This window comes from Hibiscus syriacus, unplaced genomic scaffold (assembly GCF_006381635.1).
Source record: "Hibiscus syriacus cultivar Baekdansim isolate YM2019G1 unplaced genomic scaffold, ASM638163v2 tig00111621_pilon, whole genome shotgun sequence".
Lineage (NCBI taxonomy): Eukaryota > Viridiplantae > Streptophyta > Magnoliopsida > Malvales > Malvaceae > Hibiscus > Hibiscus syriacus.
In genome coordinates this window covers 3400186-3417032 of record NW_024063138.1, presented here as the reverse complement: position 1 = coordinate 3417032, position 16847 = coordinate 3400186, and the positions used below count along the sequence as shown (strand labels likewise).

Below are 16847 nucleotides of genomic sequence, written 5' to 3'. Positions count from 1 at the left end.
CCCCTGACGCACTAGCTTGCTGTAGACCTGACAACTTGGCTACAATTTGGTCGACCAAGGACTCCTGATTTTCTTGATGGACTCAAGAGTACTTTTCACTGTTCTGAGCCATCTTATCTTCTAGCTCCTTTTGAAGTCTTGCATGTGTCTTCGATCTTCTCTATTCTGGCTTCCATTTGTCTTTTTTGCTCGAGTATTGTGGGTGATGTGTATCTGATGCTTGCGGTGGTAAGCTCGGTGTCTGAGACATGTTCTGTTAGTTAATACGAATGTAAAAACATGGAAAGAATATGAAATAACAGACATGAAATATAAAATGCAAGAAATGCAATGCATGATGTATGCAATTGGAGGATTGATCCAGAAAAGTGTTCATTATTATAAATAACCCTTGTTCAGACAAAAATGTCTTATCTTTAAGAGACATAAAAACAGATTAAAGGTACATTGGACTAAGTCCTCTAGACCCCGAACAGCTTCCAGTAGGTTGACAAGTCTTCTGCCTTCCTCTGTCACTGGTAGGATGCCTTGTCGAACACACCAGCTTCCCTTGCTAGGCCGTGAAGATGATGGGCTGCTTTTTGCACTTGATCCAGGAAATCTCTGATGGTTGCGTCTCGGGCCCTCACCTTCGCTGTGCTTGTTCCCAACGGAAACGCCATTGTAATCCTCCGTCGAAAGGCACTATCTGAAGCTCGTTTGCTTGCCTCTTGAACCCATCTATAATAGCTTCTAACTCAGCTATTGTCTTGTCATCTTTCTCATGTCTTTTTCTAAGTCAGCTATCCGAACTCTCAAGCGCTGGTTCTGATATGAACTGCCAAGCGTCTTGGGCAGTCTTCATCTGTTCCTTCCAAGCTTTCATCAGGCCCCTCAAACTTCCTTTTCAGGCTATGAGCTTCGTCTTTCCAGTATTCAGAGGTTACCTTCAACTTGGAGTTATCCTTGACCTTATCTGATACCCCTTTCTCAAGTCTTCGAGCTCAAAACGGACTCTTTTTTGTTCTTTTTCTAGTTTTTTGCCCGATCTTTCTGAGAGTCAGCATCAAGCTTCCACTGATAACGTTCAGCTTCAAGTTCCTTTATTCTTTGCTTCAGCTCATTCACGGCTTCAAACTCGGTCTTGGCTCTCGAGTTCAGAAGGGACATGCCTGAGATGTTCTTCCATGGTCCGGGTGTCATCACAGTCTGGCACCGGGGATATTGTCATTCTTTCTCAATTTTCGCCACCATATAATCTGGAGTGAGCATGCTTCTGGCAGCTACAACATCCATTCGGAATACTTTCCTCCATGAATCGGCTGCTTCTTTGATATCTTCTTATAGCTGTCGCCGTGATACTCAAACTCTGACCTAGCTAAAACCGCATGTTGCTGGGACAAACTGACGTGCTCCATACTGTCTAAGTGCTAATAGCGGAGCTACCCGACTGCTCCCCAAAGTCCAAGTAAGGTCACATGTCGGAGTCACCACACCGAAAAGAACATCACTGAGGAATAACCAAGGGGCTCTCCAGACAATATCTCGGTCTTGAAGATGCGTAAAGACCTTCATCCATTTCTTTTGAAGCGCCTTCATGCCATTTTAAGGTAATAAATTCATAGAGGTGAATAGGTGGTGTGCTGAAACGGCGGTAGGCAACCCCGTCAGTCTTCCAGAAGTGGCTGTGAATCCAGACCTGAAGGAGCTGAATGCACCCGGTGAATCTTCCTCGCCAGTTCTTCGGCAATGGTTGAGCGATCGAAAGGTCTCAGCCAAGATGGCTGGTGCTGGGTTAACTCGTTTAGAAAGTTGCTCAAATAATTCCACCACGGCAGCGTCAATGCACCCCAAAGCCTTCGGAAATATGATTAAACCGTACAGACCCAGTGCAAAAGGTCTATAGTCTTCCACTCAGTGGTTTTCATTAGTTGCTTTATATGGATCCACTCGATTCCTTCCCCGCTACCTTGTGCCGGAGTCGATCAGTCACCCACTTTTCATCAACCCCTGCAATCTTGGCCAGTCCGTTCTTGAAGGGCTGACTCTTGATATGTTTAATATATGCCCTCTCTAGTTTGATGCTTCGCAGTGCAATAGAGTAGTATACTTTCGATAGTAGGCACCATGTCTTCCTGGTTAAAGGTGAAAAAACTATCCGGGTTCCAGAATTGAATTAATGCTCGGAGCAAGGGCTCATCAGTCTTGACATGGAGCAAGAGGGCGATATCACCATATCGTTGGCTGAACTTCTGCTTTCTGTCATTCTTCCAACTGTCCCAAATGTTTCGCAGCTCTTGGACATTATTCTGTTTCAGGCTGACAGCTGTATAACTAACCAGTTCTGACACATAGTTTCCCTGAAGACTGTCTCCCTTCTCCTTCTGAGCCTTCTCGGACCATAGTCGTGCCTCAGCGTTTTCAATCTCTTGTATTACAACACCTTTGTCCATTAATTCGAATTATTTTGTGTATAACAAACGCTTTTTAGGGATCAATAGCCTCTTGTAATGATGCAAATGCTAGAAACAAACACAAAGGCAAAAACGTTAGTAAAATAAGAATAAAATAAAAAATGACGGAAGGAAAAAAAAAAACGCAACAAAACATGGTTAGGGTAAAAAATCCTAAGTTTTGGAACGTGGTTTCGGGGTAGGCTCTAATTCTTCATGGTCTCCCGGTTTAGGTTTTAAAAAACGGTACCCGAGTTTTCCTTGTCGGTGCCCCTTGGGCTTGCCAGACCCTTAGTCCTAAACCCATCACAGGCTTGTATGGACTAAGTTAAACTCGAGGGGACACATTCCCTTATGCCCGCACGGTGAATAATTCACACGAAGACATAAGGTATATGAATCCCGAAGGCTACTTGCTAGGCCCACACGGTGAATAAATCACACGAAGGCGTCGCTTTCACCCCCACTTAAAATAGGGTTCGGAGCTCGGGTTTAGAGCCTTAGATGAAAATGTTTGGAAAGCTGAAATCATTAGAAAACGGTCAGTCCAATTACTCGAAAAAATATAATCAAAAATAAGTAATAAGGATCGAAATATTACCTTAAAATTTAAACTTACCTTTTCGTTAAAAAGACAACTGGAAATTACCTTAGCCTGACTCACTTACCTGTGTCCCCAGCGGAGTCGCCAAGCTGTCGCAACCGTCTTTCGGTTGGGCCCCGGAATCGGGCTTCGACTTAGGAAAATGTGAATTGGAGTCGCCACCGATCATTTATTAAAAATAAATGGGTTGACGGGTACCTTATTTCTTACCTGATCTGCGTCTTACCAAAGATGTGTCGGATTCGGGAGTCGGTTACAGTCAAGGAAGGGTTTGCACCCTTGAACTGCCCTTTCGGTACTGTGTAATCTCCAGTTGTCTTTAATTAAGAAAATCGTAATTTTAAATTGGAAGGTAAAATATCGATCCGATTACTTACAATTGATTGACTTGAAAATGAACCTTTTAGGAGCCGAACGTATATTAGAAAAGTGATGAAATGAATTAAAATTGAAAGATAAAGAAAACGAAACAAAGAAACAAAATAACAATAGATGATACACCAAAAGTAACATAATCGTCATGGAGATATAGAACATGAAGGAAAAAAAATGACAAGTATGACAACATGTGATAAGATAAAAAAAATAAAGAAATAAGAAAATAAGACCCAATAAAACGGAAAAGGAAAGGAATAAATAAATAAATAAACATAAATAAGGTGAAATAAAATAATATACAAATGTAAAGTGATAAGAATTAAATAAAATGTACATATGTATATAAAAAATGCAAATAATAGCGTATAAGTAAAATTAATAAAAAACATATAATAATATTAATTTCATATATAATAGCTAAATATGAGAGAGAGGGAAAAATATATAATAATAATAGAAAAATTAAATAATAATTATAGTAATACAAAAGTAAGGATAATAAGATAAAATATAAAACATATATATATATATAATAAGTTTAAACAAGATATTAGTATAAAAAAATACAAAATGAAATGAAAATAAACGAAAAGAAGTACGAACGATAATACGTTTAAACAAGATATTAGTATATAAAAAAATGAAATGAAATGAAATAAACGAAAAGAAGTACGAACGATAATATATCTACGTGTATATATAAGAAATAATGAAAAATTGTATATAACATAAATAAATAAAACACCAAAAAAAAAAATATTTTAGTATGTATATATATATATAATAAGGATTGAGATGAAACGAAAAGCAAATCAAGTGTCCAATTTGAAAGTAAATAGGAATTTAAAATCGGATTGGGACCAATAACGAGCCTTTAAGGAAGGAGGGACGAAAGAGTAGTTTACCCTAATTTAGCTAGAAACACGCGGATGTTTAAGCATAAAAATCAAAAAATTTTGGCAAATAATCATTTCTCTCTTCTCCAAACCGAATCCTCCCCCTTTCTTTTTTCTTTCTCTGCTTGGTTCATGTGTTCTTGATGAACACATGAACGCCGCCGTAGTTCCCAGACTCCGGCCACCGTATGCGCCTCGTCGGCCACGCGAACGGCGTGGCCGCGGTCCTCGGCGGCGAAAATGAAAAAGCTTTTGTTTTTTTGAAAGGTCTTCTTGCGTAGGTTACAAAAATCCAACTAATTTTTTTAAACAGGCCTTGGGGTCGCGTAGATCTAGCAAATAGCTTCGAAAGCAACCCCCTTTGGTCCTCGGCCAAAACGTTTTTTTGTTATTTGTGTGGTTTTGAAGACAAATCTCAAGCAACACTCAACATGCAACAGTGAAAGACGAATGAACAGAGGTAAAAGATGCACCTTCTTCTTATTTCCTTTTCGAAAGTGTTACAAAGACTTCGAAACTGCTTGATATTTCTCTCAATATTTCATATGACTTTTTTCAAGTCCCCGTGATCCCCCCAAAGCTTCTAATTACATGGCTTTATAGTGATAACCTAGGCTATTTTTAGAGTTTTAATCCGAGTAAAAATCGGTTTGTTGTGGTCACAATCCATGACTCTGACTTGGTTGTTTTGTTTTGGGGTTTCTATGTGGGTCACGATGCCGAGAAAACCGGATGTGGGAGACGTGCTGCGCGAGGGAGCTTCGACCGGTATTGCGGCACTGGGGCGAGAGTCTTGCTAGGGTTTTCTGGGCAACCCTTGGATACCATTTGCTGTGGACCGTTGGATCTCATCTAGATCCAACGGTCACCATTGTTGGCGGCTGGATGAAGGTTGAGAGATTAGGGTTTACACAAACCCTAATCCATACTGGTTTGGGCAGCTGGTCACTTGGGTCATGTGGGATTGGGCCATTACTGTTGGGCCTGTAACCTGTAAATCAAGTGTAATTATAAAATAATAATAAAAAAAAAATAATATGATATGTATACACATAAACCATATATTATAAATAATAACACAAATGCGAATGTAAATGCCATAGAGACGAAAAATATGTGTCGACACTTAGTACAATGTTTTAGATGAGACAACTAGCTATGTAGTAATGACAGAAGAGATGTTCTCAAGTGACTAATTTAATAGTGATGTTGTATAGTTAAACTATCTTGTTTGGTCTTGCTAGACAATGGTTAATATGTGTGGCCTATGGACATTTATGTATGTGACCATGATGTTATATAGCTAATATCCATAATGCTTAGTATGTTGGTATGGTGTCATCGGGTCATTTGTATATTATTGATGGAATTGTGTCGAGGTTTTGATGATATAAACTTTCCTCTCTATGGTCTATACTCGATTACTAAGATGAGATCAAACAACCATTTGTTGTGTTAATCGACTGGTGGGAATTATATCGAGGCGTGTGTGAGATTGGATTCTCCATGTTAATGTGACTGCTTTGTGACTTCGGGTGCTAATATTATATTTGTACATATGATTGATGTATACTGGGAGATCGAGGTTCTGTTTTTTTTTTATTCTCGCAAGGCCTAAAAATAGTATGATACATTGTACGATTCCTTTATGACCCTTGCTTGGATATACAATGGTGATTTCGCTGATGCATAAAAAGTTCATTAGGTCATTCTCTTGCATTTGGTTTAGAAATTGCAAGGCCTTTCTGGGAATTGTAGTGTTAAATGTAAAAAAGAGTGAACATTGGAACTAGTCTTCTGTTGAACCATTTCTCAGATAGCTTAACCGTTGCAATTGTAATCTTGAGTCTATCCATTGTACTTGGACACAAATGTCCCCTTGTTGGCTAGAACTATAGGCAAGCAAAGTGCCCATTAAGGCTCTTTTGGGAGTGTCAAGGGCTTAAACGCAAATCCGCTGAAGAAAGATATTGAGATTAATTTTGTCATACTTGCAATCTTTCAGAAGTATTGAAAACTATTGCAGTCAAGAGTCATAAGCAAGAAGAGGGGCCTATAATCTCCGGCATACAATTGCAGTCTAAAGAATATAGAAGCCAAAGGGTTTATGAAAGCCAGCATACAATCACTTCGGCCTATGAAAGCCAGCATACAGTTGCAGTCGGCAGACTTATAAGCAGCAAGTTAAAGAGCCTATAAAAGCCGGCTTACAGTTGCAGTCAAGCAAGAATGGCAGAATTTGCACGCAAATGTACCTAAAGCTCGTAAATTCATAAAACCCTTGAACGAAAGCATATCAGAGTAGCATTGGTACAATATTGTTGGATATGAGCTTTGACTGAACCCAGATAAGATTAATACACGGACACTTCGTAGGTATGCAATACCGAAGAGCAACTTGAGGTTGAGCAATTTTACATACTTTTACACCTTCTGTCTGCTAGAAAGATGTGTGCACATGGACGTTATATGGATACTTGATAGAGAAGTTACCGGAAACTTGAGCATCACTAAGATGATTCCCAGGAAGTACTGCAACTTACCCCATGCATAAGGGCTCTCTATGCAATCAAGCCTCAACGGAGGAAGTACGAGTAAATAAACATCTACCAAGCTATTTTGAGGATTACATTAATCACAAATCCACCTATCTCTCTTTTCTTTAGGAGTGAAGCAGCAAGAAATATCCGATCTACCTCATCAAAATTGAGTTATTTAACATCCTCAGATGATGTGGGAACTTTTGAGCCCATAGATATTTGGCGTAGGTGCTCCTTAAAATCTTAGGTTCCCCGTCACTTTATTTTGGAAATTTGTCAAATTCATCCAAGAAAAGCCTATGTTCATCTCTCTCCTCTGTCTCAGTGTCGGACTCGGTCTCGAAAATATCTGACAAGTGCTCAGAATCTGAAGCCATAAGCAAATCTGTTTTGGATTCATTTTCAGAAAGTTCCTTGCTCTCATCCAAATTGCCAAAAGCCGAGTTCTTTTCTATGATAAAAACTGCGTTTGCTCCACTGAATTAACACATTGGCTATTCAAACAGAATGAAACTGGAACATAGAGATAACTCTATCGCATTGGGGAAAACGGTGCCAGCAGGAACTCTCAAGGCACCGATCATAGCCAAAGAAAAACGAAGAGATTCATCTCCATCACCAAACAAAACATATAGAAGAACAAATAGAGAAAAAAGGTACCTGGTTTGAGAAGGGACTTATGGGATGGAAATTAATGAATTAACGAGAAGAATATTGAGTCTACGGGACTTTCCTGAAGCTGAAAATAAAACCCTACCCGCCATTTCAATATTTCTCTTCTCCACTCTCTGTCTAGTCTCAGATTTTGGGTTTGCCTTCATAAGCTATGAACGGTTTAATACCGGCCCACGCGCGGCGATTTAATCAAAGAGTCCAAAACCAACCAACCATCGTTGTCTAATAGTGTTATGTAAATTATTACTATTTTTTTAGATTGAATCTTGATAATTATAAGAGAATATATGTTTAAATATAATTTTCAATCATTCATTTAGCATCGCTCACATCTTATCATTCAGGATGCTCGAGTCTAGCACTTAGTGGTAGATTCAGAAATATTTTTTTGACTGTAGACACATATATATTAATAACATAAATTTCGCATAGGGTGGACACAAATAAAATTTAAAGGCGGACAACTTGAATATAATAACTACCAACATAATAAATTTAGATTTCAGAGTGCCACCTAGGCAAAACCTAAATCCGCCACTGCTAAAACTTCAAAGAACAACAATAATTTTTTTACCATCAAAGTTGTTGAGTTATGAAAATTCCTATAGATAAATATTGAAGATTAATGTTGGAAATCAAATTGTTTATGAAAATTCCTTTTGTTTTCTTTTATTTCAAACAGTAGCAAAAATTCTTTTTTTTATCGGTTATTTTTTCGAAAGAATATTGTACATAAAATTTCGATGCCTATTTTACGGTGTAACCACCATAATTATAATTAGATTTTAATAATATTATTTTGGTTTAGTTACATAATTTTAAAACTTAAATATGAATCAATCAAATTCAATTTAATAAAAGGTGAAAATAACTAATGGAATTGATTTATTTAATTTCAATTCAATTGGTTGAATTTATTCCCAAATCAAAATAACTACATACTTATACTGTGATCATATTTTTGTTACCCAAATTGGTTGGTTTAACCTGGTAATAAGAACAATAGAGAAGGTTGAATTGAGTCATGATTAGAAAAATTAGTTTCATGACCATTTAATTAAATAAATTGAATAGAAGAATTTGTGACCAAATTATAAAATGAAACCATTAATAATAATAATAATAATAATAATAATATATAGAGAAAACATAGCAAATTGTCATAATGAGATTTTAGAAGAGAATTCCTAGCAAACTCCTTTTTAACTTAGAATTTAGAAAACATTGTGAATTTGCCCTTAGAATTTTGCTTTCCCCCAACCTATCAACTTAAACTTAATGCTGCAAATCCACCACCTTTCATTTGCTTGAATTCCTTGAAATTAACCATTCCATCTCCATCCACGTCCACTTTCATTATCATTTTCCTGCAGTCTTCGATGGTTCTCCCTTGCTTCAACCCCAACGATGATAGAACCGATCTCAACTCCTCCACCGTGATGAATCCGTCTCCGTTTGATCGAACACGTTAAATGCCTCTTTCATGTCCTCTTCCTCGTCCCTCTCGTCCATTATCGTCTGATACAACGCTCCGAATTCTTCGATGTCTACGAAACCATCTCCGTTCACATCGATCTTATCCACCATCTGATTTAATTCTTTATCCTCGATAAAAATTCCCAAATTTACTAGCGAATCGTGAAGCTCTTTTTGTGATCTGGCCGTCTCCGTTCTTATCGAACATCTGAAACATGCGCCGAAGCTCTGTCGGGTCTGGTCCTTCTTCCATCGACTAATAAATTTTGATTTAACAGGGGAAAATGCAAGTTAAGAGTAAAAATAATTTACTAGCGAATCGTGAAGCTCTTTTTTGTGATCTGGCCGTCTCCGTTCTTATCGAACATCTGAAACATGCGCCGAAGCTCTGTCGGGTCTGGTCCTTCTTCCATCGACTAATAAATTTTGATTTAACAGGGGAAAATGCAAGTTAAGAGTAAAGAAATGAGAGATGGGAGAGTTAATTATTAACAAGGAAAAATCGAAGGGATTAAATGATTGAGAAATAATTCTATGAACAGAAAGAAAATAAGCTGGTAATAGAGGAAATGAAATGGGATTTTAAGCATCCAAATTACAAACTAAAGAATGAAAATCAATTAATGGTTATTAGTACATCTAAAATTAGATTCTTTGTGGAATAAATTCGGGTTATCGGTTAAAATTTAACGGAATATTCTTTAAAATAGGATAAAATAAATGTATTATATTACAACTTAAAAAATAAAATAATGATATAATTGATGATCCAAATTCTAAAATGAAATTATTCAACTTAAAAAACTACAAACATGTACTGTCTTATTTTTTAAATAATAAAATGATATGATTCTTAGAAACAATCCTCTTAATAGAATATTATTTTATCTGTATTCATATTTTATGTTACAAAATATTTAATATATTTACAGCATTAAAATAATATTCATGACAGTTAACTATTTACCATTTAGACGGTGTGATATCACCTGGTAAATAATTGTTAAGTTTATGATTGAAGCTCACATTTATTTAAACCTACTCATACTCATTGACGATTTATGTTGTTCACCCTATTTTTAATAAGTGTTAGATCAATCCATAAAATTCACAAGTACTATAATAATACAAAGAATGATAGTTCAATTACCACATTCAATACTTTGTCCTTATGGGTACTACATTACACATTTTAAAAGTACAAGTATCACATTAGACATTTTAAAAGTACATGCATTAATTATCATATTAAACATTTTATCAAAGTATGAGTACCAAATGTGACATTATACATAATAACAATAATAATAGTAACTGTTTCAAATGTCTCAAAGCCCAATCGAAGTTCTCATAAATTTTTTACAGTATACAAATTTCAATTCCAAACTCAAAACAAATAATATGTATAAGAAAATTAAGTTTATATTTTTACTGAAAAACAATGAAGATTCAAGAATCAAGACTAATCGAGTAAGGCTAGTTAAGTTTTGTCTCAATTAAACTCAAGCTACCGAACACTAAAAGTGACTCGACTGAACTTCTTATAACTAAGGCTCAGCAGGCACACAAGTACTAGTAAGAATATCAAGATTCAGAGCATCAACTAGTGTTGTACACATCAACCAACCCAGTATAAGTTGGGTGAAACAAGGTCAAGGTAACACTGTTCCATATTTTGAAGGAGAAAACAACTCGAAGACAATGTTGTAGGTTTATATCTTCTGTTAATGTAAATTTATCTCCAGCAGAATTAATGACCACAACATGAGAACAACAGAAATCATATGGGTTAACTTGTGGTGGGGTGGTATCACCCAGCCGACAATCTAAATGAGCAATATAGTTACAGAATATAAGAGACAACACGAGGTTATCATGTACAATGAGTGCATGTCAGTGATTTCGTTATTGTAATAAAGCTTTCTAGAACTGAATTATGCTGAGCTACAGAAGTATATGCAGAAATTTCACACTTTTTACTTCTCGTAAAATGCAGCAACCAAGTTATTGAATGAGTGAGAGGCATTCTAATTCCAAACCATTTTTGTCTAAGAAAACATTTTCTTTTCCTAAGAAAACATTTTCTTCTTCCTCCATTATTCTTATCTAGTATAAGATTGAACCATATTGTAGTCCAAGCTAGCACACAGATTATACATACTGAAGATTATGACTAACATGTAATGAAATGCATGTTAAGGTCCACTTGAGAAGAAAGGTACATTCGAAAACCTAAGTCTAATTTGGAGACAAAGTAGTAATAACGTTTAATGCACGTTTGGTTAGTAGGTAATAACATGGAAAACTTAATTATTACTATTAGCTTTAAAATAGTTTCCCATAACATAAAGAAGAACTAATACAAACTAAGCTTGAAATTAGAAAGATGAGTAAAACTCAAGTAAAAAATAATACCTATTCAAAATAAGCAATATTTATTCCTTCTCTTTGTTCAAAGTAAGTCATGTGGTTGGCTAAAATTACCAAATGAAAGTATGTTGCTAACTTATGTACTAAAACATGATGAATACACTCCTACCGAATGTAGCATAAAAGGTTTATTTAGGGACGAAGTATAACATTAAAAGGGAAAAGAATGACTCCCACTAAATGACAACAGAAATTTAACCAAAGCAACTCTAAAAAATCTTTCACTTTAACTGGAACGATCAAGCAATTCAACTTATGTAAGAACTTTGTTTGTTCTAAGCTATACTATCTGAACCCATCAGATAGTTTCATCTCTTCCCCGTATTTATATGGCCTAAATTAATTGCAAACGGCTTAGATCAAAGATAAGGTGAACTGCTTGATGGAGTAGATCATTCGTATGTTCCTCAGAAATCTGATACCCTACCAAGTGAATGACAATGCAATTACTTTGATGTGTTCATCGTGCTAGCTAAAGAAATTCATACCATTGATTGTTAAGCAGTACACGAAATCACTCCCTTCACCATAAATCATCGGACTATGTCAATTATGCATAAAAAAATTGGAAAAGAATTAAAGATCACGCAATGTTGATACCTCAAATTAACAATCAGACACCTTCAAAAGAAACAATCTGCTTTCTTTACTTGCTACAGCTCTAGAAATCTATAGGAGACCTAATATCAATACTTGAAAAAGAACATCTCACAATCATTTGAATCCGTTTTCAGTAATTACCTCGTAACTGGCTCATACGGTTCCAAATTTTCTAGCAATTTAATAAAGCACGACAATGAAGAAATCGCAAAATAGCATAAAAAACCATAAAATATCTTGAATTTAGATTCCAACACACCCTAATAACATTGGGTAGCAATGCACAAATCAGAAATAAATTTGTTTATTTCAAAGTAGCAAAATTATTATTACTTCCAAAAAACAACAGAAATGCACTAAAATTTCCCTCATTCATCTTGATTTTCCCTATAATAATTATGGGATATCCCAGGGCTTCTGCTCGGGACAGCGCGACCATACCTTGGAGCTGAGGCGTAAGCACGACTGACATCCAAGCTGGAATGCTTGTTCAAGATACGACCCCTCGAATTCCTCACCAACACATATTCCTCATCGTAAGTACGCGGCGGAAGCCTCTCGAGCCACTCCTGGGCGATGTTGACCTCACATTCGGCGGAGCAAGCGTCGATCTCCTCGAGGCGGTGAGAGGCGGGGTCGATCAGTCCGCAGTTAGTCAAGGCACGAAGTAAGGTCTGGCCCGCTAGTCCCACAACCTCACGCTTCTGGCCTTCAGGGTCGATGGCGAAGAGCTTGACGATCCGGTCAGCAACTTTCTTGGAGGAGGAAGGAGGGGGAGGTTAAGGTGGCGGAGGATCGGGTGAGGATTTGGGAGGAGAGTGAGGGAGACGGTGGATTTGGGAGGTGAGTTTTTGGAGCGTCGAAATCGCCATTTTTTGGGGGGGGGGGGAAGAGGAATAGAGATTTTGAGAAGAGGTTCAGTGTTCTGTTTTCAGCAATTTGGTTCACTTAATCCCACGGAAATTTGACCAAAAACTCACCCTATTAAAAAAAATAAATATCAAACACATTTTTCTAATTATTTTCTGATCTAGCACATTTTTTTCACTAGAGAGAAAGAGGCACATAACAAGAAAGTCGCCTTAGTCAAGTCCATGAGTTTTATGAATGGCGTATATTAGAGAATGTGTCTCCCTTGAATGACACGTCGTACGAAATATACTTTCTATGTCTGATTTAGGATTTTATGTTAAAACGATTTTAGGGTTTTTTTTTAATGATTTAGAGTGTTATATTTGTATGACTTAAGGGTTTTAAAGAAATTTAAGGTTAAAATTGATTGTTTGTTAGAATGTTTGTGTTTTAAAGTAGGGTAGGGTTAAAATTGATTGTATGTAGATTGTAAGAAAAAACGTTAAACATTTAATTGGAAAATTATATAGATAGTCGAAAGGGTCATCTTGTAAATATAAACAAGTTGAAATCACATTAATTAAAACTAAAAGAAAATCAAATAACATAAGTTAAAACATTAGAAAATATGATTACATGAGTGGTGATCAACGGTTACGTGATGATGAAAGAGATTGATAGTTTCTCCTATTGTGGTCGGGATTTCTGTAATAGCCACATCTTAAGTTTTGTCTTGACGTCTCTCGAATATCCATATCGCAATGAATTCGAGTGAATTTTGGACGATCTAGCTCATTTAATAAGTCTGGATCTGGCATAATTGGAAACCAAGTATAAACCTCATTTGGGTCTTTGACATTACCTATGGGGGAAACTCATATTAATATACCTCGAATACTTGTTAGAGTTGGTACACATGATTCACAAAACGCTTATAGTCTTGACGAGAAAATGAGCAAATTGCTATGACATGGGAGCATTGATACTTCAAAGCTTGAAAAAACTTACAATCACATCATGTATCTCGTAGATTAACTCTAAAAGAGTTAAATTCAATCCCTTGTAGAGGTTATGACATTTTTGTGACCCGAAATAATTTTGGGGTGAGAGAAAAACTTATTACGGACATGTTGTTTGATGCTACAACCTTGTGTTGCAGATCTGCTACTTATCGTGGGTGATAAACATGATTGTTGTACCTAGTAAGAGTTGTCCCCGAGCTTGACAAAATCTGACACAAACGAAATACGTCGTTTTAACCAAAACAGATACTGGTTAAATGACATACCCCTTTTAAGGTTGAATTGATTACCTCAACCAAGTTGGTTGTCATGTCCATATCGATATCCACCATCGTATGCATTGTCCTCTTTCTTTGTTGAATTCACTTATGTAATTGTATCCATGTTCATTTTTTCTCGTAATTCTTGAAGCAAACCTCAAACGTTTGAGGTGAGAGTTTGTAACCTAAGCGAAATGTAGTTAGTATAAAAAATGGCCATAGACAAATGGTCAGATACGCTTGGTGTTTCCATCTTCTTGTTGCGAATAATAACTTTAATATACGATCATTTTCCTAACAATAAATTCTAACCATTAAAATTCGAACTATATGTCAAAATTATTAAATAAATTTAAATAAATAAATTATATAATTTAAATATATAATCGATTTCATATATTCAAATTTACAAAGAATATAGTTTTGTATTCTTACTGTATCGGCAAAATGAATCGAAATATGATCATCATCCAATCGCAACAACACGCCTTCAATTTTAGCCGCAATTAATAAATATTAACTAAATAAGTTTACAATTAATAATCAAATAAAAAAATAAAAATAATAAAATAAAATAAAATAATTAATTACTTAATAATAAAAAAATTAATGAATAAAATAATAAATTATAAAACAATTATATCTTACTAGATTGAAAATAGATAGGAATGAGAGATATTTAGGTGTGATTTATGTGAGTTGAGAGAGGGGTTTATATAGGCAGCTGGTTGTGGAAATAGGAGGGAGAATTGTGCGGAAATTAGGGCGGGAGGGTAAGGCGGGAAATCGGGGCGGAGGGGAATTCACGCCCCATGGGATCGCCTTCCAGGGTTTCCCTGTGAATACACCTTCCAGTGGTATCTGTAATTTTATCGGGTGTCAACGGTTTTTGGCTATCATGCTACGTGATTTTTTTTGTTAGATCGAGCAATATTTTAAAAAAATAGTGACTGACATATAATATTTTATTTATACGGTGATTTTTTTGTCGATTTGCCTAATCCCAGCCCTCCTTTGCTATCATTCTACGTGAGCCCCCATTTCCCAGCCTGCCTTTGCATTTTTTCTGCCAAAAAGATAATAGGGTAAACTACGTGTCTAGTCACCATATTCTGCTTGTTTTGTTCCGGCCACTTAACTATTCTTTCTTAAAATTATATCTAACATTACGTTCTAGATTTATTTTGGTCATTCGTCGTTAAAAATAAACAGAATTGTTTAGGTGACAAAACTGATGAATTGTTCAATCTCTTTAGTTTAATTTCAAATACAATTGTATATCATAGTTTATATATGCTATAATACTATTGATATGTGTTCTCTTATTTGGTAAGGAGGGATGTTGATTACGTAGACACTATATCTTAATAAAAAGGAAGAATATTTATTGTTGTTGTTAATGATATTAATTAGGATTAAAAAAATCCGAGTATTTATAATTTTCTAATAAATTATTAGACTAAATAATAAATTAGCTATTTAAATTATCAAGTATATGAAACTATGCATCTTTATATTATTGAGAAATTATGTTATCAACGTACCTATATTTTGGTTACATTTTTTTTTTAATTTAATGACTCATTGAGTAATTTTGTTATATTTTAGTTTGTGCATCGATTTTTTTTTAATTTAATGATATTTAATGACTCATTGAGTAAGACATTACATTCGCTAAGGCACGAAGCTAAAAGAGGTATTAATCCTTTTCAATCACTCCATAATATAGAATTACAATATAAGGGTGTGTTTGATTCATGGAATGTAACATTACCTCCGGAAATAGGATTATCGGAGTGTAACATTACCTAATACATTACTGTTGCATTGTGTTTGGTTCGTTTAGCAGAATTAAGATTACAATGTTTGATTAAAGGAATAAAGATTATTAGAATGTATATTTTACCAATTGTCCTTATATATTTGATTTTTTTAACAAGTTGAATTGTAAATATTCAAATAAAAATATTTGTATAAAGATCATAGAAAATATATATTTTTACTATTTTTAATTTATATATTTTCTTTAAAAATTTTAAATCATAAAATTTATATATATTTTTACAAATTTAAAAGAAATAGTTTAATGAAAGGGTTTAATTTTGTTTTAACCTCTGAACTTCATATAAATTCTAATTATGATTTTTTTTAAATCTAAAATAGTTTAAGGATGAATTTGCAATTTAATCTTCGTAGAATTTTTTTTATTCAACGACAGAAGAAGGCTATTTTTGGGGGAAAAAATATGTTAAGGACATTTTAGTCCAAAACGCCGGGAATGTAACAATACCTAAGGGATTGGGGGGAATCACATTACCGGTAATAAGCCCCCAAAAATACCATTGTTAATGACTTATTACCGGGGGTTGAGAATCTTTGCAATCCAAACGGGAGAATCACATTTGGGAAAAAAAATTTCTCCCCGGTAATCTCACAACCCATCCAAACTTACCCTTAAAAGGTAAACTTCGACTATATCATAACAATATCCCCCCAAAAAAACTATATATTACCCTTTTCCAGTGCAGTTAGAGGTGTTCATTCGGTTAAAACAGTGGCCGACCGAACCGAAATACCCTTAACCGAATTAATCAAACTTTTTTTCTTTAACCGCTAACCGAACCAAATTTCGGTTAATTCAATTAATTTTTGAATTAACCGAATTTTTTTAGAATTTTCTAA

The 16847-nt window shown here is 35.2% G+C and overlaps 2 pseudogenes; both read right to left on the bottom strand.

Moving 5' to 3' along the window:
• Positions 1 to 8789: 8789 nt before the first annotated feature.
• On the bottom strand, positions 8790 to 9414 carry LOC120166080 (annotated as a pseudogene).
• Positions 9415 to 12244: 2830 nt separating this feature from the next.
• LOC120165880 lies at positions 12245 to 12810 on the bottom strand (annotated as a pseudogene).
• Between the last annotated feature and the right edge of the window lie 4037 nt (positions 12811 to 16847).